Source organism: Ceratotherium simum, chromosome 1, assembly GCF_057802395.1.
Source record: "Ceratotherium simum simum isolate JZ-2026a chromosome 1, ASM5780239v1, whole genome shotgun sequence".
NCBI lineage: Eukaryota > Metazoa > Chordata > Mammalia > Perissodactyla > Rhinocerotidae > Ceratotherium > Ceratotherium simum.
The window spans coordinates 91,407,871-91,431,514 of NC_141900.1; the positions used below are offsets into that span (position 1 = coordinate 91,407,871).

At 34.1% G+C, this 23,644-nt stretch overlaps 1 protein-coding gene across 11 annotated transcripts in view; it reads right to left on the reverse strand.

Moving 5' to 3' along the window:
- The window catches only part of CNOT4 (CCR4-NOT transcription complex subunit 4), a 140,700-nt gene that overhangs the window by 100,723 nt on the left and 16,333 nt on the right, over positions 1-23,644 (reverse strand). The window contains exons 1-2 of one of the 11 annotated variants that reach the window (XM_087431181.1): positions 4,340-4,812; positions 3,721-3,843 (exon numbers count right to left, since the gene is read on the reverse strand). The exons of 7 other annotated variants lie outside the window; for them this stretch is intronic. The gene's annotated coding sequence lies outside the window, so the exon portion shown is untranslated. Of the gene's footprint in view, positions 1-3,720; positions 4,157-4,339; positions 4,813-23,644 lie in introns of those variants that run through there. 3 more of the 11 variants (XM_087431192.1, XM_087431194.1, XM_087431174.1) reach the window with 3 other exon arrangements.

The window sequence follows — 23,644 nt, forward strand, 5'->3', positions numbered from 1 at the left end:
AATCTACAACAAATGAAGAACCACAGAAGAACAAGCCTCAACTGTTTCTGAGTAATAATCCATAAAATCTACTAGGTGAAAAAATTTTGCTCAAGTACTAAACTAGATTTACAAGATTATGTCTCCTAAACAAAGACTAATAAATAAATTAGCCTTATAGTAAGGAATAAGGATAAGCATAAAGTGCTCTGTACTTAGCAGATGCTTAATAATTGTAGAGAAGGATGAGGGAGAAAAAATAGAGAGGGAGGGAGAGGAAAAACAAACAAGAGGGAACTAGACCATAAGCTTAATACCAAAATCTGAGTAAAGAAACCTACAGATCATTCTCATGAAAACACACACACAAAAATTCTAAATACAATATCAGCAAAATCCAATTCAATAATATCAAACTAAATTGAGTTTTCCTAGCAGTGCAAGGACTTCACATAACAGGAAATTATTTATCACCTCAAAAGGTCAAAACAAAAAACTGTCCATCTCAAGAAATACTAAAAAGTCATTTAATAAAACCCAATATCTTGTTTTTATAAAGACTTTTATAAAATAGATTATTTTTATTAAAAGTCTTTATAAAAATTTTTTCTATAACATGATAATGGATATCTACCCCAACACATTCCCATGATGAAACATTAAAAGGATTCCCACTAAAATCAGGAATAGTACAGGATGCTATCATTACTATTAACATTATTCCAGAAGCTGTAGCCAAGATAAAATCTAAAAATTAAGCAATATTATTTTATGTAAAGAGTAATTCAAAATAGACAATAGAACAACCACAAATGCCAATATCATAATGAAAAGGGGACATTACAGATACCATAAATAGCAAAAGCATAAATGAGAATATTATAAGCAACTTTATGCCAATAAACTTTTTTTTTTAAATAATTTTATTTATTTATTTATTTTTCCCCCCAAAGCCCCAGTACATAGTTGTACGTCATAGCTGCACATCCTTCTAGTTGCTATATGTGGGACGCGGCCTCAGCATGGCCAGAGAAGTGGTGTGTCAGTGCGCGCCTAGGATCTGAACCCAGGCCGTCAGCAGCGGAGCGCGCGCACCTAACCACTAAGCCACGGGGCCGGCCCTATGCCAATAAACTTAACAACTAAAAGGAAATACCTAAATTCTGTAAAAAGACAAGTTTCTAAAACTGACCCAAGAAGAAACAGAAAATCTAGATTGTCTTCTGTGTGTTAACGCAATTTAATTTATATTTAAAAACCTTCACAGAAGGCTTCATGGATAAATCCTCCAAGTATTTAAAAAATAAATAATATCAAACTTAGATAAGCTCTTCCAGAGAAGAGTGGAAGAAGAAACACTTCCCAAGGCATTTTATGAGGCAGTAAACTCTGTTATCATAACCTTACAAAAATATTACAAGAAAAGAAAATTACTGAACAAGAATCCTCAGGAACGCATACACAAAAACCCTTTAAAAATTAACAACTGAAATATAGCAAATATACTAAAGGAAATTACATCACGACTGATTATCCCAGGAATACAAAGTTGATTTAACATTCAAAATGCAGCCAATTGAATTCACTACATTAACAGAATAAAAAAGAATCGTGATCATCTCAAAAGATGCAGAAAGCAGGCCGGTCCCGTGGCTTAGCGGTTAAGTGCGCGCACTCCACTGCTGGCAGCCGGGGTTCGGATCCCGTGCGCACACTGACGCACTGCTTCTCCGGCCATGCTGAGGCCGCGGCCCACATACAGCAACTAGAAGGATGTGCAGCTATGACATACAACTATCTACTGGGGCTTTGGGGGAAAAAATTAATAAATAAATAAAATTATTAAAAAAAAAAAAAGATGCAGAAAGGGCTGGCCCTGCGGCTTAGCGTTGGGTGCGCAGGCTCCGCTGCTGGTGGCCCGGGGTTTAGATCCCAGGCACACACCGACGCACCACTTCTCCAGCCATGCTGAGGCAGCATCCCACATACGGCAACTAGAAGGATGTGCGACTATGACATACAACTATCTACTGGGGCTTTGGAGGGAAAAAAAAAAGGAGGAGGATTGACAATAGATGTTAGCTCAGAGCCGGTCTTCCTCAGCAAAAAAAAAAAAAAAAAAAAAGATGCAGGAAAAGTGTTCAACAAAACTTAACATCTGCTCATGATAAAAACTCTCAGCAAATTAAAAATAAAAGGAAATTTCCTCAATCTGATAAAAAGTATCTATAAAAAGCCTACAGCTATCATCATACCTAATGGTGACACACTGAACTCTCTCCCTGAAGTCAAGACAAATTAAGACTGTCTGCTCTCAACTTAACTATTCAACATTTTACTGAAGTTCTAGCAAGTGCAGTAAGACAAGAAAAATAAATAAAGACAAAGACTGGAAAATAACTAAAACCAGTCTCTATTTCAATAACTCATGATCTCACACATAGAAAATCCAAAAGAACAGAAAAACTACTAGAACTATAAAGTAAATTCAGCGAGATCACCAGATACAAAAGTAATATAAAAACTCCATTGTATTTCTAAATACTAGTAACATACAACGGAGACAAAGTAAAATCACAATACCATTTATAATAGTATCAAATAAAACATCAAATACCTAGGAATAAATTTAACAAGAGATGTGAAATACATTCACATTAAATCACCAAGTATTGCAGAGAGAAAAGAAAGAAGACCTCAGTAAATGAAGAGATACACAATGTTTATGAACTGGAAGACTTGATAGTTTTAAGATATCAATTGTCCTCAAATTAATGTATACATTCAATGCAATCTGAATCAAAACCCAAATGGGCATTTTTTAATAGAAAATGGCAGGCTGATTTTAAAATTTATATAGAAATATAAACGACTTAGAATACTCAAGCAATCTTGAAGAACAATAAAGTTGGAGAAATTACACAACTAGATTTCAAAACTTACTATAAAGTTACAATAATTAAAACACTGTTGGCATTTGCAGTACTTAATTTTTATACAGACACCAATAAAATTCAATGGAGAAAGATAGCTGTTTTCCACACATGATATTGAAGAAACTGAATATCTATGTGAAAAGAAAGTGAATGTCTACCTAACACTATATACATAATTAATTGCAGATAAATCAGAGAGTTACATGTGAGTGCCAAATTATATATTGCTGACAAGACTCATATCTCAAATATATGAAGAACTGCAAAAAAATAAGGGGACAAATAATTCAATTAAAAAATAAATGAGAATATATATAAAGCTTTTAGAAGAATACTTAGGAGAACATCTTCATGACTTTGGGATGGGGAAAAGATTTCTCAGCACCCAAAAGGTAATAGCTAAAGTTAAAAATTGATAAAATGGGGGCCAGCCGGTGGTGTAGTGGTTAAGTTCAGGCACTCCGTTTTGGCGGCCTGTGGTTCGCAGGTTCAGAGCTACACACCACTCATCAAGCCATGCTGATGCTGTGGCAGCATCCCACATACAAGATAAAGGAAGATTGGCACAGACGTTAGCATAGCAACAATCTTCCTCAAGCCAAAAGAAGAAGATTGGCAACAGATGTTAGCTCAGGGCCAATCTTCCTCACCAAAAAGAAAAATAACAATAATAATAATAATAGAACGGACTTCATCAAAATTAAAGCCTTCTGCACATCAAAAGACACCATTAATGAAGTGAAAAGGCAATCTACATATTGCAAGAAAACATTCACAACATATATATTTGACAAAGAATTCATACCCAAAATACTTGGGCCAGCCTGATGGTGTAGTGGTTAAGTTCACACGCTCCGCTTCGGCCGTCTCGGGTTCGCAGGTTCGGATCCTGGGCTCAGACCTACACATCATTTACCAAAGCCATGCTCTGTCGGTGTCCCATATAAAGTAGAGGAAGATGGGCATGGATGTAAGCCCACAGCCAATCTTCCTCAGCAAAAAAGAGGAGGCTGGCAATAGATGTTAGCTCAGGGCTAATCTCCCCCACAAAAAAATAAATAAATAAATATTTTTAAAAAAACACATAAAGAACTCCCACAAAAATAATAAAAGACAATACAATTTATACAAATGGCCAATAAGCACCAAACACATTCAACGCCACTGGTGATCAGGGAAAAGCAAATTAAAACTACATTGAGATATGTCCATCAACAGTAGAGTGGGTAAACTGTGCTATATTCATACAATGGAATACTACTTCACAACAGAAAAGAAACCACTAATACAAATAACTATTTTGATAAATCTCAAAAATATTATCATTATGTTGAGAGCAAGGAGCCAAATACAAAAGAGTACATCTGATTCCATTACATAAAGTGTGAGAATAGGCAAAGCTAATCAGAAGTCAGAATGGTTACCTCTTAGTGGGGACAGTGTTACTGTCTTGAGGGCATGAGTGAACTATCTGGAGTGATGAAAATGTTCCATATCTTGATCTGGGTGTTGGAGACAAGTGTGTACACGTGTAAAAGTTCAATATTTTACTTTAATATCAATTGTACTTCAACAATGTACTGTGGAAAGGAAAAGAAAAAAGGTCAGGAAGGGAAGAAAGATGAAGGGAAAAAGAAAGGGAAGGAAGAAACACATTTTAATTTAAATTTCACAGTCTAAGTCAAAACTCTACCTTTGAAAGTGACACTAACAAATGCTTTGTGGTAGGGAGTGCTCTCTATGATACATAGGTACCTCAAATTGTTAGGAATATACCTTAAAATTGTATTATTTTCCTTGAATTGTCCAATGAAATGCCATTATCACATGCTCAGCCTATTGAACATACCAGAACAATACATTAAGAGGATCTTGACAGCAGTCTGTTTTCTTTAATTTGTCCAAAGACTTCTAAGTTTCAATAGAGTATCCATATTTCTAATACTATTTTACATATTAATATATTATCTGTTCTGTTTGTGACTTAAAACTCTACTCAACTTTAATTTTTCCACACCAAAAGGTCAATTATTTAATTTTACCGCATGATAATTAGCAATTACAAGGGACGGCCCAATGGTGTAGTGGTTAAGTTCATGTGCTCGGCTTTAGCAGCCCGGGGTTCGTGGGCATGGACCTACACACTGCTCATCAAGCCATGCTGTGGCAGCATCCCACATACAAAAAATAGAGGACAAAAAATAGAGGAAGACTGGCACAAATGTTAGCTCAGGGACAATCTTCCTCACCGAAAAAAATAAATAAATAAAAATAAAATAATTAGCAATTACAAAAAAGCAACAATCAGAAAAAATTAAGTCACCCACAATCTCATATTCTACTATATAACATTTTCTGCACCTACACAGATATCAATATATACACAGACATCAATTACATATTATATATGTTTGTGTGTTTAAAAAAAAAGATCATATTGTACACTGTTCCGGAAAATGGTCTCCTGCTTAATGCAATTAATATTTTTCCTTTGTATAAATCATGGGTGATGACTCTCAATGCATAAAATTCTACAACACAGATGTCCTGTAATTTATTTAATCAGTCCCTTGTTATTAAAATATTTGTTTCAAATTTTTTACTACTATAAACAATATTGTAACAAATATTCCATCTGTGTTGATTTTCTTCATTTATATTATTTTTACTATAATTCTGAATGTCCTGAAACAGTTCTATGTGACCATTTAGAGCCTTCTCTATGATTCTGATTAGAGATCAACAAATTTTTTACTCCAGAGAGTAAATATTTTTGGCTTTGAAGGCCACATACAATCTTTGTTGCATATTCTTTGTTTTGTTTTGTTCTTACAACCTTTTAAAAACGTAAAAACCATCCTTAGCACATGGACCTTATAAAACAGTCCTTGACAGGATTTAGTCTGCAGGCCAGTGTGCTGACCCGATTTAGATCATGTTCTTCAAAGACCCACGAAGACAGCAAGTTATCCTAGAATTCTAGATAGTGTGTGCCAGTTATCATTTTATTGGATAATCTAGTTTAATAAGTTTAGTTCTTAGTTATTTTTAAGGAAAAAATTTATTTTCATATGATCTCTTCTTTTTAACTTCCATAAGACCACCCAATCCCTATCCAGACTAGATTATTAAAGCTTTTAATTTGAATTTTAAAATTATAAAGGCTAGTGTACAAAAAGACATGAACAATCTAAAGGTGCTTATCAGAATAAGTGGTTTTGCTAATGTTCATAACCTTTCAACTATTTTTATCAAATATTCAGAAGATACTCTTTGAAAGGCTACTGCCAACAAATGCTGTACTCCCACCTAACTGGCCCCATCTTAGTCCATAGCCAGTCCTTGCTTTACCTATAAAATCTTTAGAAGTAACAGGGAGATGAAATACAATAAAGATAATACTAAAAAGTAACTATGTCTTTTCTTACCCATATGTGATCTCAGTAAAATATTTTTGACAGATTTAGCATATCCTACGATTTAAACAATAAGAATAACACCAGCGACGTTTCAAAGAATTTCTGAAAGAAAGAATATGTCTTTTGATTATACTCACTTTATATTTTATATTTCTCAAAAAAAAAATACTAAGTAAACAATGTTTGAAGAAGGATAAAGGAAAGAAGTTTTAAAAAAACAGAAAATACAGAAGACGACAGACTATGCAGGTGTAGGCTGGAAAGCTAACGGAAAGACAATTCAGTAACTTTATAATACTGCCAGCTTTGGTGGAGTCTGGGATGCTTCTAAAAATCTACTGTTTTTGGTACCTTTGGTTTCTGGTGACTGGGTTGGAACACCAGAACCGGCATGGAAAGTTACAAAATATAGTTAACCTAATCCAGTGTTGACCCTATTCCTCCCTAGCTCCAATCCTCCTATTTTGGTCTAGTATATGTAATAGGTCTACTTTACAGTCTTCCTATGTGCACTCTAAGAGAGAAAGGAGAAGAGGGAGAAGGAGAAGAGAGACAGAATAATAAAAGATTGGATAATTATCAACCATGTCATTAGGACAAAGACTTAAGACTCTTTCTCTCACAGGGAACTGCACTCTGACTCTTTCCCCAAATACTTTTGGCCATTATAGGTTCTGGCAGATTTTCTTACTAATTAAGACCTTCAAACATGCAAATATTGAGCACATCCTCTATTTCAATTAAACTCAAGATTAGCAAGGGTCAGAAAAGGTATGTATAGCAGGAGATCTAGATTACAGTTCTGATTCTTACAATAACTAGTTTTGAGAAGGTGGTCAAGTTACTGACTTTTTGTGGACCTGAGGCTTCCTTGTCTGTAATGAAGGGGTTGTATTAGATCTCTCCTGGTTCTAAAATTCTAAAAACGCAAAGTAATTACATTAAACCTCCTACAGTTAAGCGCAAAGTATTTTAAAGGGATTAAATAATACCACAGCCAACAACAGGAATAAAATAAAATGTTACTTAGGAAACATTTGATGATAATTAATATTTTATGATTCTAAAATTTAAAATTGTCACCATTCAAGAAAACTATAAGTTTTACAAATAAAGCCCAATGTTTTGATATTTAATGTTAATAAATGGCTCAATTTAGTGTTATCAAGTAATGACTAGAAAAATCTAAAAAGAAGTTACTGAATAAAAAATTTACCCTAATGTATAACAAATACAGACTGAACCTTTGCTAATTTGGATTGGAAGAGTCTGAATTAGCAGAGAGAGTACCTCTTTTTAGACACACTGTATCTTACATATCACATTGCTCTTGATGCACTAAATCATCAAAGATGCTTTGGAAGACAGCTTGGCTATTAAAGCAGATTTTTAATAAACCTGGTTTATTTTCTAAGCTGCTACTCTCTTGTTTCAATAAATTAATTTTAAATAAAGGATAGCACTTGGTTAGGTGAACCAAGAGTGCTATATCCTATAAATAATAAAACCAGATGAGAAAATGCAGAAAGCTTTCCAAAACTCACCTGAGGAAAATTATAAACATCATTTTTTTTTAAGTGTATATATATATTTATGTGCATGTATAAAATCTCAGAAGTATATATGCCAAACTGACCAGAGGAGTTAGTTATCTAAGTAATCTGGAAGGGCAGTGGGATTCAATTAAAGACTTTTGTTTATCTGTACAGTTTGAACTTTTCTAAAAATGTATCGCTTGTGTGACTAAAGGTAAATTAAAATATTTTTAAGAACAAAATTTTTAATGAAAATATACTCAAAAATAAGTCATATTACTATAATATAAAGGTCATTGGTTGGGGCAGGTTTATATGCTATACTTAATTGTCTAGAGAATGAGATAAATGACAAGAGAATTCAAATTAAAAAAAAAAAAACTTAGACTAGTTATTTAGGCCAAACTCTTACTCCTCCCTTCAACACATTTCCATTTCTAGAACTGAGCATTTCAATTTTTAGTAATGTTTACTTTATCTTTCCCCATCTGTGAATTTTCCAGGGAACTGAAGTTCATCACTTTTAAAACAGCAAATCCGATTAGGTACCTATTACGTGTCAGATATACTAGGCGTTGATGTTGATGTTGATGATGATGACGGTGATGATGGTGATGTTGTTGTTGTTAGAGGGAGAAAAATTAATGGCTAATAAATTTACTTTACACTCAATGACCTTTACTCTATTTACCGAGGTAAATTTCAGGTTCTTCCACATTTAAAAATAAATTAGCTATGTGCTAAACATAGCTGTGCAAACTACTGTGCAACTCTGTCTACTCCATGCTGCCACTACTTTCCCCATCATCACTGTGAGTTAACCTTTTTTAGTGAACAGTCTATGATGTAAAGATGTAAAATTTCTGGCAAATCTGAAAATACAGGGTGGAGTGGTAAGGATGCAGTCAAGAGCAAAAAGAAAATATAAATGCTGGTGCTTTAACTGAATTATGCAGCACACTTTTTTTCCATTTCTTTTACAGATTTTTAAAGTCACTTGTTAGCTTAGAAAAATAAAATTGTTACAGATTACCTGATGTGTACATTTTGATGTGTATACTTTGGATATTTGATTTGTAGACGTTGAAAGCAAAGGAATAATATATTTTCCCCATTCTCAAGCAAACTACAAAGAACTCTTCTAGAAATTTTCCATATCTATTCCTTCCCTGAATCTGAGTTTATAATAACCATTGGTATATTTTCTACTTTCTCCTTATAGCAAATTAGTATGTAGTTCACTGCATACCACAATCACTTAAAACCCTGTGCCTTAATCCATTATTCCACTTATATAAAATTCCATTAATAGCCAAAGCTAAGCCCTGGTAACAGAATCAGAACAGAGACTGACTCTGGGGGACAGGTACTGAAGAAGAAGGGGTATGAGGGGCTGACCTGGTGGCATGGTGGTTACATTCATGCGCTCTGCTTCACCCAGGGTTCACATGTTTGGATCCGGGCACAGACCTACACACCACTCATCAAGCCATGCTGTGGCAGCATCCCACATACAAAATAGAGGAGGATTGGCACAGATGTTAGCTCAGGGACAATCTTCCTCAAGCAAAAAGAGGAAGATTGGCAAGAGATGTTAGCTCAGGGCCAATCTTCCTCACCAAAAACAAACAAAAAAAAAACACGGGGTATGAGGGAATTTTCTAGGGTGACTGGAATGTTATATATCTTGATAGTGGTGTGAGTTACACAGGTGCAAGCATTTGTTAAAATTTAACTGAACACTCACTTAAGATTTCTATATTTCATTGTATGTAAATTATACCTCAAATTGTTTAAATATTGTTTTTTTCAAAAAGCCTATACAAAATCTCTACTTATCTGTTCTCCAAGCCTGTAGAGTCCTTACAGTTCAACCTACTCTATTAGAATTTGATTCCACTCATTCAGCTGGTGGAAGACTTGAAGGGAAGCAAAGCACCCAGTAAAGGGGTGAGGGGAGGAAGAGAGTGAGGTCTTCTTGTATGTGCCCTGGAAGTCTAACTCCTGAAATATTTGGGACAATTATCCTAAATTACAAGTAAACCTTTAGAGAATGGACTGGGACTAGAAAGAGGGGATTCTGGTGGATAAAAAATCACTATGCATGCAAAACCAATCAGAGACTCCTCAAACTACTGAAAAAATTTAATATTTTTAACAAACTTTTATAAGTGTCTTTATAAGATATCTATCGTATAAAATGTGAGATTCCTCAAAAAAAAAATCATCATTAAACTATACAACGTTTTGCATTTAATTATTATGAGAGCTGTGTCACATGCCTAGAAGCAGCACTTTTGCAAAACTGGTACTAAAATTGTAAATAAGAACCTATGAAAATATTGTGTCAAAGACTAATTTTAAAGGGATCTGATAAAATTATGTTCGGGGAAAAAATCATCAAAAGATAAGCAAAGTTAAAGGTAGAAAATAGCCTTGAAAATAAATTATTCATCCTATTTTCCTTCTCTGTACTGCATTTATTCAGCTCCTGAGTACACAATGACTTGTATTACTGGTAACTATGCTACATTATATATGATAATCTTGTTATTCACCTAGCCTATATGCTAGTGCCTGATAGGCAGTGTCCCTACACCTAGCAGAGAGGTAGAAGGCACACTTACTAGCCAAACAAGATCTTGCTATATAATATATGTTCCTCTCTACAAGTAGGTCATGGCAGAGAACACCTCATAGCAATTAAGCAACCTTTCCAAACCAGCCCTAAAAGATAATGATTGGCTCTAAGAGAAATTAAAGAGAAGGGGAAAAAAACCTCATAAGTAGGCACCTCACAAATTACAGAAAACCCTAAACAAAAGTTAAAAACAAATCTTTTAAAAGATGCAATTACAATTTCTTATCTTACTGACATGAAAAAAAAAGAATGATTAACCTGCCTTAGAATCGGGTCTTAATAAGATTGTTGGCTTGGAGGTTTGAATAAGAGTCCTAAAAATGTCATAAATGAGAAAGTAAATAAAAATATTCACTTAACCTCCTATTTAAGTATTCCTTGTTTCCTGACAAATGAACTGACATGCTTAATTTAAAAGATTATTTTAAAAGATAGTTTGTATTTCTCTTAAATTACTTATAGTTTAAAAACTATATTCAAAAACAATAGGGAAAAAGTAGGGCTACACTAATGTTTTTTGGCTAAACAAAAAAGGACAAACAAGAAAAATTATTAAAACATGATAAAAATAGTCTTTTATTCACTTCCCTGAAAAATATATTATGGCATTACTAACTTGGCAAAGAACTAAACAGTAAGTTTTTTAATTGACTGAACAGAGCAGACACACAGAGACAGATTTAAGCACAGTGACTGCAGGATAAAAAAGTAGCATATTACTCCATTCAGAGCCTAGAGGGACATAAGACAAAAGAACTCCTCTGTTGCAAGAGTACAATGGTATTCTTTATGACTTTCCTTCCAGGGGTACTCTATTTCACTATGCTAATAACCAATCTTAATTTTTAAACTGGTTTTGATTCAAAACATGAATATAGTGCATAGAAGGTTGTATAACCAAATGCTCTGGTTAAGAGTTAACATTTTTCCAACCTGCTTCTGATTTGTTGTTCCTATTAAATTTCTACACAAAGCAAATGAAAATGTAAAGGAAAGCAACTCCACAAGACCATTTTATTCTTAATTAAGTAAACATTTTAAAATAGTGATACCTAATTCTGAAGAAAATACACTAAAATTCAGGTGCTTATACACTGCTGATGGCATTATAAATTGGTTCAATCCTTTTGAAAATCAATACAATGCAAAATTCGTAATGATGGTACTATCCTCTACTCCAGTAATTTCATGTCTGAAACGACAGTTTAGGCAAATAATTTAACTAAAAGAAATGTATACTCTTTCAATCTTGCCTAGCAGTTGAGAGTACAGTTAACACAATTCAGCAGTCAATTTAAATGAGGTGAAGTCTGGTTTAAGTCAGTAGGAAGATCTGCAGTTCCGACAACCAAATTGTCTTGCTGTACTCAACAGGGGTTATCTATGTGACAGAACAACCAATGGCAACCACAGAACAAAACTTTATCAAAGATATGGATAAGTCATATGAAACAGAATTCTACATTTTAAAATCTCATCACTGGAACAGGAAGCCTCCAAAATAAAAGAGGCCAACATCATGACCTGTCCTTTTAGGATGAAGAGCGAGTGAAATACAAAAGAATTGAAAGAAGAATTCTGAGACTCACTGAATATGACAATAGAGTTAGCAGTCCTATAACATCAAACAGAGATTGCTTACAATTTTCTCATGGATTAGCTAAGAAATAAAACAAGTCTTTCATCCAATTTGTAAAGAATATTAATGGCAGAGGTTAATCAAGAAAATTAAGCAGATATGACTAAAACTGCACATCATAAAATATGCTGCTGTCTAAAAACTGATGAGTCAACATTTCTTGACAAAATTTCAGTGGACAACATGTAGGAAAACTGAATTTGGTAGAAGCAAGTTCAAATGAAAACTAACAAATACCAAAGCTATAATCTGCAACATTCATTAAGAACAAAAATCTAATCAATAAATTAAATGTTCTTTCTAAAATGTAAAAGGAAAAGAATCAATCCAAGTAAAACTAATTTGAGTAAAAAAAACTGGAAAAAGAAAGTCTGAAAAAGTTTAATGCCATTATGTAGAAAACTGACCAACAAATTTAAATGATCTACTTTCGGTTCCCACAGAAGATAATCTGATTAAAAATCATTAACATTGGTATGACTGATTAAAATGCTTGTGTTCACAATACCCTTGGAGGGTCAATACATCCAATGGGTCAAAATGATAGTTAAAAAGGTACACTACTACTCTATGTATAACACCAAAAACAGAAATACCCAGACATCCAATGGGGGAAAGTTTTCCTACCCAAGGAGGCTGTCATCTTCAATACACTAGACAGCTTTGAGAGTGACAGATATGCACCCTGAGGAAGGAAGAGACCACCCACCCAAACCACAAGATCAGCCATTAACCTAGGCAATCAATATGGTAATACACACAACCACACTGCCTTCCCTCAGAAACATAATGGAATATTAAGCGACCACTAAAAAGATGCTAGTAAGTTTATTTTATGTCCCCATCTTATTTCACAAAGTACGTAAAGAGTATATGACAACTAGAAAACACTAATGTTATCATAAGTAAAATAAACTAAGACCAAAAAAAGTAAAACATAAAGTAAAAAAGATTAAAAGGAAACACAGTGAAACAAACTTTTAACAACAGTTAGCTTTGGGAGACTTTTCTTCTAAGAGTCATTTTCCCACGTTTTACAACGAATATAAGTTATAAATATTTAATTTTACTATTATTAGGTAGTAAAAATGATCAAATTAAAACACAATAAGGGGGGGCCGGCCCCATGGCTTAGTGGTTAAGCGTGCGCACTCCGCTACTGGCAGCCCGGGTTCGGATCCCAGGCGCGCACCGACGCACCGCTTCTCCAGCCATGCTGAGGCCGCGTCCCACATACAGCAACTGGAAGGATGTGCAACTATGACGTGCGGCTATCTACTGGGGCTTTGGGGGCGGGGGGGAAGGAGGAGGATTGGTAATGGATGTTAGCTCAGGGCCAGTCTTCCTCAGCAAAAAGAGGAGGATTAGCACGGATGCTAGCTCAGGGCTGATCTTCCTCAAAAAAAAAAAAACAAAAAACAAATAAGGGTACCTATTAACTTTTGTTTCCATCTTTTAGAGCCCTAATGACAACCACTGTAAATAATTCTTGTGTATTCTTCCAGATATATCCAATGTATACATAAGCATGTACTCACAAATATATCTTTTTTTAATTGAGAACGGAAAGAACTGTGTGCATTGTTCTGAACTTTTCACTTAACATACACTAGAAATTCTCCTATCTTTATATATATATATATATGTGTGTATATATATATATGTGTGTGTATATATATATATACACACACACACACACACACTTCGTTCTTTCTCATGGCTGCAACATACGCCATCATACAGATGCACACATAATTTAACAAGCCGTACGGACATTAATTTTGGTAGTTTCCAGCCTTTTGGTATTACAATATTGCAATGCACACCCCTGAACATGTATTCCTGTATGGCAGTATATCAGAAACAAACCAATTCTCCAAAATTCAGTATGTTGAATAATAAATTCACTGAAATTACCAAATGTACATATTCATCTCAAGGATCTGAACAAATTAGACACATGAACCTGACTATATTTTGTATTATTAACATATATGTTCATATATTAATATATTTTTATATGTATTTATAATATAGTTTACATGTTTAAGTATTTATATTTATTAATTTAACAGAGCTGTATTGATATTATTGATATGTATTTTCATATATTTATTAATATATTAACAAATGTAGATATCTGATATTTACTTATAAATACTATTTCTATATTAATATATTAATATAAAAACAGACTTGTTAATTTTATATTTCTAGTCATTAAAATTTCTAATTTGTCTTGTGGTGAGATTTACGCCACTTTTTTTAGTTCTTTCATATTCTCATTTTAATGAAATATTTCATTATTCCAGTTTTTAGGTAATTTTATTATTAGTCCCCAATGCCTCAATAAAGATATCATTCTAAATTTTTATAGCAATTAATAACCAAAATATCAGCATTTCTTAACTGATGTGGCTGCTCTAGATTTTTTGACACATATTTATGGTAAATACACGTTAGATTTATAGTGAAAAAATGATTAATGATGGTGAAATGTTTTTCTGAATATTAAATGTATTCATAAAAATCAACCAACCTACGATCCTTAGCTTACAACAGGTTGAACATTCCTTAATGTTATGAGGACAAAAGGAAAACTGTCAACCAAATCTCATCAAAAATCTTCAAAAGCTATTAAAATCATTCATCCAATATTTTAGTCAGAAACGTAAAAAAGGTTGATATATGCACTTTGAAATTGACAAAAGAATCCTAAAGACACTAAAATGCTAGAAAAAACATAAAATAACTTCTAAAAGATTATAAAGAAATCAGAAAATGCTGGGAAAAAAATATAACGTAACTTTCAAAGGACTGGAAAGAAAACAGAGTAAACTGAAAATTTTTCCCATGAAATAATACAATTTTGTCCATAATCATTAGAAAAATATTTTCCTGAATATATTGATACAAAGAATTGGTAAATTTGATGAATGAGACTATAGATTAAATTGACCTAGAGCCAGTATATTTGTAGAACAAATGCCTAGAAACGAAATCGCTGGATCAAGCATGGTATGTGCAATTTTTAGCTTTGACAAACATTGCCAAATTGCCCTGTTAAAAGTTGCACCAATCTTCATTCTCACTAAAGCCTATTAGAATCAAACATTTTAATCCTTATCAATTTAAAATGTAAATACTGGAATCACTGTTGTTTTTAATTTGCATTTTTTCTGAGTGAGAGTATATGTATTTTACAATGGGAAAAATTCCTTTAAACTAATTAAATTATGAAGAAACATGAAAAATATTTACATAATAAATTTTTAAAGTAGACAAAATGGCTTTACACTAATAACAACAATGTAAAAACAAGTCCACATATTAATAAGAAATCAAGATAACTTGCAAAAAAAAATGAAAATGCTGTTTACTTTAGGATTTTGGAGTTTTAAGAGTTTTTTTCATTCCTTTTTCAAGATTTCCTCCAGTGTATTATTATGCTGATTTTCTGTTCACAAAAAGTCCTAGTGGCCTGGGAATAAAGAATAATCACAGCTTTTTATGTCACCCAGGCTTTTTATTTCCCATCAATGGCCCACCCAGTTTTCAGTTGCCCAGGGACAAAACTTGATCATAATCTTTGATTTAGCACTCTCCTCCCTTCTCTAAACCCTGGTCATTAAATGCTATTGACTGTCTTTCTTTAATAGGTCTCTCTTACAAGCCCTTTGGTCTCCATTTCAACTGGATAACTAATACAAGATCTAAATGAAATCTCTCTCCTCTAGAACCCAATTGGCACACAGTTCTGTTTGATTAACAGTGCTTTATCAAACTTCATCATGAATACAAATCAGTTGAGTATCTTGTTAAAAATGCAGATTCTTACTCTGTAGGTCTGAGGCGGGGTATTAAATTTTGCATTTCTAACAAGCTCCCAGGTTATGCCAATGCATTATACTGCATTCTTCAAGTTACTCTTCAGATTAAGAACCCTTAAATCAGCTACTGCCCCCTGCTCAAAATTAAATTCTTTTTGGCGCTCAGGAACCCTCTCTCTACCTTCACATTACTGCATACCCTGCTGCCTCCCAAAATGTCTTCCTCACTCTCCTTCCCACAGGCCATGCTCATTTTGGCTTCACAGCCCCCTTATACAGATAATGTTCCCCAGTTTCAACTTCCTTTCTCACTCCATCTACCACTCATTTAAGAATATCTTTTCACAAGACCACACAAATTAATCCTGTCCACATTCTTTAATTACTCCTTTTCTGAATTCCTCTAGTACCTCTCCAGTAAGCATCTGGTGTCTGTCATCTTATACTATTAGAACCTTTGCTGAGGCATTCATCTCGTGGCCCATAAAGAGCCTCGAGGACGTAAATTTTCCTCTGATTTAATGCCTAGTAATATGCTTTGCATATAACTCCTCATTCCATCCAAGTTTATCCAGATAATCATACTTTGTGGGTGGCTTTTGAAAGAATAACAAAAATGCACCACCATATTTCACCTTGGAGTAGTAACATTTCAAGGTCAATTTGCCACTAATATAAGCACAAATTATACTGTCAACATAAAAACTAGTGACAAAGAATATTAAATTTTCTTTAAAACTACAGAAAATGTCAAATGAGACATGGAAGTAAAGAATTCTAAGAGGAGAAAATAAGAATAAAAAGAAAGTAATTGTTAATGATGCTAAACAAATCAATAATAAGGAACATGAACCAAACAGAATAGATGGGGCAGAGAGTAAGGAGAGAGTTGCACTGGAAAAGGTAGGTGGTATTCCAGTAAGTGTAGGTAGAATCAAAAATAAGTAGCAGAACAAACATTCTTTTCAAGCACCCATGGACCATTCATCCAGATAAACAATATCCTAGGCCATAAAACAAAGATCAACAAATTTCCAAGAACTGAAATTATACAGAGTATGTTTCTCCACCTTAATGAAATCCAACTAGAATTCAATAAATCTCCACATTTGGAAATTTAACAACAAAGTACTGAATAAGCCATAGATGAAGTCTCAAAGAAAAGTTAAAATACATATAGCTACATGAAAATGAAAACATATCAAAATTTGTGAAATGCAGCTAAAGCACTGCCCAGAGGAAAATCTATAGCAGTAAACGCTTACATCAGAAAAAAAGACAGGTCTTAATCTTAGCTTCTACCTCAAGAAACTACAAAAAGAAAAGGAAAATAAACTCAAAGCAAGCAGAAGGAAGGAAATAATAAAGAGTAGAGATCAATAAAATTAAAAACAGAAAAACAGAGAAAAACTAATGAAACAAAAAGCTGGTTCTTTGTAAAAACAAAAAAATGAAATTGATAAATTTCTAGCAAGACTGACAAAGACAAAAAAGAGAAAAGACAGGAATCATAAATATCAGAATAAGATGGGGGGGCCGGCCCCGTGGCTTAGTGGTTAAGTGCGCGCGCTCCGCTACTGGCGGCCTGGGTTCGGATCCCGGGCGCGCACCAACGCACCACTTCTTTGGCCATGCTGAGGCCGCGTCCCACATACAGCAACTAGAAGGATGTGCAACTATGACATACAACTATCTACTGGGGCTTTGGGGGAAAAAAAGGGAGGAGGATTGGCAATAGATGTTAGCTCAGAGCCGGTCTTCTTCAGCAAAAAGAGGAGGATTAGCATGGATGTTAGCTCAGGGCTGATCTTCCTCACACACAAAAAATAAAAAAAATTTTAAAGAATAAAATGGGGGATTATCACTACAGATCCTGCAGCCATTAAAAGGACAATAAGGAAATACTTAAGAACAACTTTAGACTTATAAATTCAACAACCTAGAAAAAATGGACCAATTCTTCAAAAACCACACATTGTCAAAATTCAAGATTAAACAGATAATCTGAATAGTCGCTATAACCATTAAAGAAATTGAATTCATAGATTAAAAGTTCAGGAAAAAGAAATCCCTTGGCCCCGATGGCCTCAGTGGAGAATTTTATCAAAAATTTAAAGAATTAATTCTAACTTTACACTATCTCTTCCAGAAAAGAGAAGAGATATAAAATGACTTCCCAACTCATTTTATCAGGCCAATATTACTTTGGCGCCAACACTAGACAAACCGTGCCAAAAAACAAAAACGTCAGACCAATATTTCTCATGAACTTAGATGCAAATATCCTGAACAAAATATTAGCAAATAAAATACAGAAATATATAAAAAGATTATTGGGATTTATTCTAGGTATGCAAAGCTGGTTGAACATTTGAAAATCAATCAAGGTAATCTACCACATCAAAGGGCTAAAGAAGAAAAATTACATGATCATATCAATTGACAGAAAAAGCATTTGACAAAATTCACAGTAAAAATTCTCAGTAAACTAGGAATAAAGGGGAACTTCCTCAACTTGGTAAAGAACATCTAGAAAAAAACCAGAGCATGGGGCCAGCCGGGTGACATAATGGTTAAGTTCACGTGTTCCGCTTCAACAGTCCAGGGTTCGCAGGTTCGGACCCATGGCACAGACCCACATACCATTTGTCAAGCCATGCTGTGGCGGTGTCCCATATAAAGTAGAAGAAGATGGGCATGGACGTTAGCCCAGGGCCAATCTTCCTCAGCAAAAAGAGGAGGATCGGCCACAGATGTTAATTCAGGGCTAATCTTCTTCACAAAAAAAAAAAAAAAAACCAGAGCTAACATCACAACTTAATGGTGAAAACTATATGCTTCTCCCCTAAGCTCAAGTACAAGGCAAGGTCGGCTGCTCTCACCAATCATATTCAACACAGTTATGGAAGCTCTAGCCAGTAAATAAGGTAAGAAAAGGAAATAAAAGGCAAACAGATTGGAACAGAAGGAAAAATAAAATCCATCCCTGTTTGCAGGTGACATGATTTTCTGCCTAGAAAATCCCAAGCCATCTACCAAAAAATCCCCTAGAACTAATAAATGAGTTCTGCAAGGTCACAGGATAAAAGATTAACACACAAAAATCAATCACATTTCTATATACTAATAATAAACATGTGAAAATACATATTAGAAATTACAAATACAATGCCATTTACAATCACTCCAAAGAAAATGAATACTTAGGTATAAATCTAACAAAACATGTGCAGGATCCAAATACTGAAAATTACAAAATGCTGATGAACAAAACCTAAATAAGTGGAGAGCTTTGCCACGTTCATTGATTAGAAGACACAACATAGTAAAGATATCAGTACTCCCCAAAGTGATGCACATGTGTAATGCAATTCCTAGCAAAATTTCAGAAAGATTTTTTGTAGGTATAGATAAGCTTATTCTAAAGTTTGCATGGAAAGGACAAGGTCCTACAAGACCTAAAGCAATTTTGAAAAATAAGAATCAAGTGGGAGGAATCACTCTTCCTGATGTTGAGGCTTACTACACAGCTACAGTGATCAAAACAGTGTGGTACTGATAGAGAGACAGATGGGTAGAACAGAACAGAAAATCCAGAAATAGGTCCACACAAATATGCCCAACTGATTTTTGACAACAATACACAAGCAATTCCATGGAGGAAAGATAGCCTTTCCACCAGATGTTGGAGCAACTGGACTTAAAAGAAAAAGAACCTCAACCTAAACCTCATTTTTGTACAAAATTAGCTCAAAATGGATCATACATTTAAATGTAAAACTATAAAACTTTTAGAAAAAACTTACAGAGAAAATCTTCAATACTTAGGACTGGGTAAAGAGTTCTTAAAGTTGACACAAAAAGCACAATACATGAAAGGAAGAACTGACATATTGGACTTCAACAAAATTAAAAACTTTTGCTGTGTGACTAACCCTATGAAGACGATGAAAACACAAGCTACAGACTAGGAGAAAATATTTGCAAATCACGTATTTGACAAAGAACTTGCACCTCAAATATATAAAGAACTCTCAAAAACTCAACAGCAAAAAAAATTCCAAATAGAAGTCGGGGAAAAGATATAAACAGACATTTTACCAAAGGTATATGAATGGCCAATAAGCACATGAAAAGACGTTCTACATCTTTAGCCATTAAGGAATGCAAATTAAAACTACAATGAGATATCACTACATACCTATTTGAAAGACTACAATAAAAAACAGGGACAACACTCAATCTGATTAGAACGCAGAGAAACTGAAGCACTCATACAATGCTTGCGGGAATGCAAAATCATACAGAAACTCCAGAAAATAGTCTTGCGGCTTCTTTTAAAACTAAATATGCACTTACCTGATGACCCAGCAATTGTGCTCTTGGACATTTATCCCAGAGAAATGAAAACTTATGTTCACACAAAAATCTATACAGAAATATTCATAACAGCTCTATTAGTAAGAACCAAAAAACTAAAAACAACCCAAATATCCAGCAACAGGTAAATGGTTAAACAAACTGTGGTATATCCACACAGTGAAGAACTACTCAGCAATAAAAAACAACATTTGATACAGAGATGGATTCAGAAACTATTCTTATGGATCAACTGATATCTAAGCCTGCACAGCCAACAGAAATCAGACCTATCCTCAAAGTTTAGGAGGAACCAAAAAGGTAAACAGGGTATTCTAAAATCAGAAAATTGACAAGTAGCAAAATCTTTGTTTCAGTCTATCAAAGTTATCCTGCCATTGAGCATCTAAGAATGTGAACTTTAGTGAGCTCACGTTTCTTCTTCCTTCCAACAGTTTCTATTATTTATATTATCTCTGTTCTTTTCTCCCTGGATAGCTTCTTTTCCCCTTTTGTCCTTGTTTATAAAACCTATTTTTTATCAATTCCAATCATTTTAAAAAAAGATTCAAGTTTGCTGGCCCGAATTCTTTCACTTCTCGTACACTCTTCTTGTGAATGTGCTTTTATATAATCTTCAATACCTATGTACGTACTGTGGCCTTTTTGAGTGGCTGAGAATAATGAAAATAGTTCTCCAGTAAATAAATTATTTTCACATGTCTAACAAAGCCATTTTTCTTAAGACCTTTATGGTAACAGCGTATCATGGATTACTCTGAAATATACTTTGAAGCTCAGAAGTCAACATCTCCCTTTAAATAATCCACAGCTACCCAATAATCAATTGTTCACTTAAAAACTATCCAGATCTGAACTACATACCACTTGGTTTTAAACACAGTTCAAGGCTTAACTCTAAAAAGCATTCACTGAATCCAACATGAATCTTTTTTTCAACAGACCAAAAAAGGTAATATAAATAAAACTGTCAACTTACATCTTTAAAGGATAACATGAGGGGAAAAACAGCAGCAATGGCTGCTGAGGTCCAAGTTTATGAAAGTTTATAAAACCTGTGACAGCAGACTGAGTCAGTGCAGGTGTTTTTGCTTATTTATTTGTTTGCTGGGTTTTATGTTCAAGCAAACAAAACCTCTTTTCTTATATGTAAAATTTTTAATCCATTTTCTTTTTTACCAGATACAAACTGCCTTTACTTTAAATTTTTAAATTATACGTTAATAAGGGAAGGATTGTAAAATGTAGTATTCATAGTTCTAACATTAAGAAGTAAATAAAAGATTAACTCTGATACTTTTTACTTTAAATTCCTCCTTCAAAATTCTTCTAGGCAATGTAGAGAAAGAATAACTTATGCAGTACCATGAGCAGGGTACGGCAAAAGTTAAATGGTTAAAAAAATAAAGAAAACTCAGGGTTTGAGAAAGTTAATACTAAGAAGGATAACAACATAAAACTATTTAACTTCAGGAAAAAAATTTATTTTATAATACATGATACCACAACCATTTTTAGCAAATATATAACAGATCATTAACTGAGTTAAAATAACTCTAAAAATGTTAAGGCAAAGAGAAAGGTAAGTTTAAGACTGCAGTGTCCAGGAGAAATACAATGCAAACCACATATATAATTTTAAATTTTCTACTAGCCACTTCAAGAAAAAGTAAGAACAGATAATTAATTTTACTTAACCCAGTAGATAAAACATTATCAACTCAATACATAATCATTATTTTAAAAGTTACTAATAAAATATTTCATAATTTTTTCATACTAAAGATTCAAACTCCAGTGGGTATTTTACACTTAGCACACGTTTCAATTCAGACTAGCCACATTTCAAGTGCTCAACAGCCCCATACATAGCTCGTGGGTACCACATTAGACAATACAGGTCTAAGAAATGGCTTAAGAAAACAGGTATACATCTACCTTCGGACCAAGGGATTAAGTACGATAATCTGAAAGGATTCGAAATCAATAGTAATGTATACACAATACCACAATTTGTGATATGATCATTGATCCCAGTACAAGAGAACTCTCTGAAAGAGAATCAAAGGAAAACTGATTAGAGAACATTTGCCTTCAGAGAAAAGAATGTAAAGAGATAAAAGAAATGAACTGTGAATTTCTTTTTTGCCAACCAATCTCCAAGCTTCTTTACATGTAGTACAGTATAACTCCTCTAGAAATCATTGGCATTATGACAAGCACCTTTAGAATACCCAATAAAAATATCTTTCATTTTCCCCATAATTTTACACATGATTTCTTCTTCACCTATTTGTATCAATTTCCCCTTTACTATCATATTCACTATCATTCTGGAAACTTTATTAACAGAAGTAAAACCAACTCACATTGGAGCCTTAAGAATGGGTTTCAGGATATCTGAAAAGAGAGTTTAGAGTGTAAAATACTAATTCGAATAGAACCAGAAGTCTAAAGAAATACAACATTTCCAGCTGGAAGTAGGAAAAAACAGAGAAAGGGCAGACGTAGAGGGAGGACACTAAATTTGGCGGGGGTTGAGGAGAAAGCAAGTGTTGCTCAAGGAGGGAGGTCAGAGGTAGTAGTGAAATAACAACAGACTTCTGTTAAGAAAGGGTGGTCACTTTCAGGAATAGCAACCAATCAGACTCCTCTTTCCAATTTCCTCAGGGATATAGGTGTCAAGTCTTTCTGGGTACAGGGTGGAAGAAGGTAGGGTTAGTGAGGAAAAAAGAGGAAGGCCATAAACTATTCCTGACAACTCCTTCCCCACCCATAAAAATTGGCATAATCAAAGCCTACAATAAATACGCTTTCCAAGCTGACAAGCTTTAGTATAATAAGATAGACCAGAATAATCTCTAATCTTATCAACTCGTGAAATTTCTTAAACGTGGAGCAAAATCTCTTGCCATCTGACTTGTGTTTTCAAAGGATCATTCTGACAGCTGTGTTAGCAACAGACTATAGAAAAGGGTAAAAGCAGGGAAATCAATTAGAAGGCTGTTGCAACTACCGAGCAAGAGATGATGGTGGCTATCAAGATGGTGAAAGCTGGTTGAATTCTGCGTGTTTTAAAGGTAGAGCCAACAATTTCCTGATGGAACGACTGTAGGATGTGAGAGCAAGATAATCAAGAACGTCTCCAAGGTTTCTGGCCTGAGCAACTTGAAGCTGCCAACAACTGAGATGAGAAAGGCTACGTAGGTGAAGCAGGTACAGGAGGGCAGATTTGGGAGGGCAGAGCAAAAATCCATTTTGGACATGTTGAGTTTGAGATGTTTA